Genomic DNA, 3,765 nt, shown 5'->3' with positions numbered 1-3,765 from the left:
ACTCCTTTGTGGATCTGTGCTCCTTGCTTATTGTGTTTCTGTAGTTGCCGTCCCCATTATGATAGTGCCCTGTGCTTGTGTGTACTCTCTGCTGTTGGTGAGTACCAAAATTGTTTTGTAAAAGTGGTAGAAATGGGCCTGAGGGTCAGTATAGTCAAGGTCTTGGAACATATCTCTGTTTGTTAGATCATAAAGTGGGTTCCCTTTATGCAAATTTGAGTTATGTGTCATTTTTCCAGGAACACGCTTACAGCATAAACGAAGGGAAACCTATATAAGCTATCAAAGGGAAGGAGTATTAGATGCTGCAGAACTACAAGGTAAATAAAATGATGTCTGGAGCCTTCTATGATGAAAAATGTCTTCTTGTTCTGTATTTGTTCAACACCTAATACAACAAGGATCTGAGCCAGGACTGGATTATCTAGACACCACTACAGTTCAAAAAGTTATTACTGTTATTACTGCTACCACAACTAAATTTCATTCACATGACACAATTTCTACTTAGATAAGATAGCATTTTTTAGAATAAGTGTAGAATTCTTCCCAGTAGTTCTCTTTCTTATTAATTTTTACTGTCATCACTTTCATGCAGGACTTCATTAATTCCGTTTCTCCCAATTTTACAATTAAAAAACCCAACCAAAACAAAAAAGCCTGTCTTTTATTCTCTAACTATAAAGGAGTTGCATGAATGTAGAATATAGCTTCTGTTCTCATCATTTTATTTGTATTTGTTTCTGCTTTGTCATAGCTCGGATCTGGAATTCTACGCAGTTTTCAGGTCCCGGGGGTCTCCTCTTCTGACCCTGTTTGATGTCAAGGTGACTACACGCTCGCCTCAAATTAGAGGTGTAGAAATAAAATTTTTACACTTATTTTTTTTGTTTAATGAACATGATCCAAATGTAAAGTACTACAGGAACTTCAGTCACTTGCAAGCAACAAGCATAAAGGTTTTGTGCTGACCACTGATGACTTTTACACACACCTACTCTGCCCTTGCTCTGAAAGGAAGTGGTCTTTGTTCATAACACACTTCTCTATTTACAGGAATAGGCACCTTCTTTAGCCTCAGCCATTATTTCCTGGGCTGCAGAACAGTACGGCTGACAGAGGCTTTGGTAAGCTTCTTTAGCAGGCAACTTTAGCAGTATGCACAATCACTACAATGGATGTTACAAGATTATTTACTCTTAAACTGTATCAGCTGAATATGGGACTTGCAATGATTCATCTTGACTACAGAAGCATATGAGTATCATCTGTGAGACCCCTGCTTCCCCCACAAGCACACTGCACCTGCTTTTCCACAAAACTGTGACTACAATATGTATGTATATCTGACAAGCAAATTGTAATTGTATGACTTGCATTCATCACTTAACTAAAGTATGTTTCTGGCTGAAAGGTTTATTACTTAGCTTTCAAAAATGCATTCCAAATCATCCTTCTAAAAGGCAGGGACTATCTGCTATAGATGTGTTAGTATTAATCATTCATATGGGCCACTACCAAAAGGTTAAGTGTCTTTTTAAAGAGACAATTCATTAGCTTTCCTCACACTACAGAAATATGGCATTCTCAGTAGCATTTGCCCCCCTCTCGGCTATAGTAACACATCATGCAGACAGGCACAAAAATGTTCCTAACTGTCCAATGGGGTTATGATTAAATTATCTCTGGGTAAGGTTAACCACCTCATGTTCTCTGCCATCCGTGCAATGCTGACAATGCTGCCAACACGGCATCAAGAGTGTAAATTCCTCCCATAGCTATCCCCAAGAGGTCTGGGGTTCACTACTTACAAGGTCCATCTGGCTGGCAGTAGTCATGCTTGCCAGAAGCCAGTAAAAGTAGCACCGCATGTGCCATAGAATCCATTTTCATAGCAATCAGTATTGGCAGCAGCAGTTCATTTCAGTTGGCTTCAATAACCAGCATGTGAGCAATGGTGACCATCTGGGGAGTTGAGTAAATCCAGACCCAGCTGAGGTAGGTCACATGGAACAGGCTGGCGTATGACTAGCGGGCTGAGTAACTAGCTGTAATGGGCATTGTTGCATTTGTGTAATAAAGCAGATTCTGAGGGTGGGGAAGTCTGTGTGTAAACACAGTCATATGGTGTATTTAATAACAAATCACTACAATTCACGCATCCATACACTCCCTCCCAGCTGTATTAAGGAAGGGTACTTGGTACTCAAAAACTTGTCTAGATCCTTCCCAACTATAAAGTTGGTCCAATAAAAGATATCACCCACAAAAATCCTTGCCTCTCACATTTTTCCTGGACCCTGAGGACTACAATAAATACAACACTACCCATTTTTGATCAGGTCTGAGAAATAGTATACGCATCATTAGAAAAGGAATTGCATAATACCATCAAAAGGTTAATCTCACCACCGAAGCACATAAAGGCATTCCATGGCAATATAGTATTGCTGATAATAATTATTGCTTCATCAATACGGCCACAGCTCTACACTCCATAAAACTGCTCACCTGATAAATTAAGAAAATATGGATCATATATAATGCATATATATCATATAACTAATATAGATCATATATAATGCATAAAGAGAAATCTACCACTAACAAGGCAAAAATGACTCATAAAAGGAAATGTTTTAATTCAATGATATATACACGAACCGTGCCTTCTTCTGCACTACCACTACTTTGAAAGTGGGCATACATTATTTGTAACATCAGCCTTCTTCTAACCGGGAGTCCCATTCTGACACCAGCACTGCACAGAGGGAACAGATGTTCAAGGCACTGAAGGCCTCCTTCCCACTTAAGGAGATATTAATGGCAAAGTCTGGGTACATATGATTTTAATTGTTCATCTGCACACTTACCCCAATTCTAGAGCTCAGGTGGCCACAACCAGCACGGGGGCAACCTCTTTTCTCAGGAAGCTCAGGATAACACCAGTGCCTACTTTCCAAATAGCAAGTCTGTCTCAAGAACTATCTTCACTAATGGACCCAAGCAGAGAATAAGCTTTCCTGCTGTTCACATGCCTTCTCCTCCCCAAAACCTTCCATAACAAAGCAAACAAAAGCACAGCACTATCTTCCCTAGACTGAATATTTGCTCATACACATATATTTTTGTAATCCACTAATGACTATTGATTAGTACTCCTTTATTTTAGTCTTCTGTTGTGTTTGTGTGGGGGGAGTAGTAAAGCACAGAATCAGCCATTGGAGTCTGTCAATAGCTCCTGCAAAGCCTATGAAAACTGACTGCTGGAACTCCTCAGTCACATGCCTCTGCATCACACACAAACCTCCACAACAACAGCACCCGACACTATACTTTCTAACCCAGGGGCAGACAACTATTTTGGGCAGAGGGCTGTTTACTGAGTTGGCAAGCCATTGAGGTCCACATGATAGGCAGCCAGGGGCAGATAAATGTTAATTTTCTAATTGTAGTTGGGGCCACGTGGGCCAGATAGAGTGGCCTGGCAGGCCACATCCGGCCCCTGGGCCACAATTTGCCCACCCCATTCTAACCCCAAAGTAGAGCCTCGCTGATTAGTTGCCATTGAAGTATCATGCTTTGGGTAGTCACAATCCTGTCTTGCCAGTGATCAGAGACATCATCTTGGAGCTTTGTGATATCACAAGCAATTTGCCTCAGAAAGTTTTTTTATAGATTTCATAGACATTAGGGCTGGAAGGGACCTCGGGAGATCATCGAGTCCAGCCCCCTGCCCAAAGGGCAGGAAGTCAGCTGGGGTCA

The 3,765-nt window shown here is 41.0% G+C and overlaps 1 long non-coding RNA gene across 1 annotated transcript in view; it reads left to right on the top strand.

Annotated features, from left to right (window-relative positions):
- The first annotated feature begins 730 nt into the window (after positions 1-730).
- LOC109315173 overlaps positions 731-3,765 on the top strand; it is a 28,488-nt gene continuing 25,453 nt past the window's right edge. Inside the window, exon 1 of the long non-coding RNA XR_002102450.1 lies at positions 731-827. This is a non-coding gene — a long non-coding RNA (uncharacterized LOC109315173). The remainder of the gene's footprint in view (positions 828-3,765) is intronic.

Source organism: Crocodylus porosus, unplaced genomic scaffold, assembly GCF_001723895.1.
Source record: "Crocodylus porosus isolate Cpor-Errol unplaced genomic scaffold, CroPor_comp1, whole genome shotgun sequence".
In the NCBI taxonomy this organism is placed as follows: domain Eukaryota; kingdom Metazoa; phylum Chordata; order Crocodylia; family Crocodylidae; genus Crocodylus; species Crocodylus porosus.
This window is presented reverse-complemented; position numbering and strand designations above follow the sequence as displayed.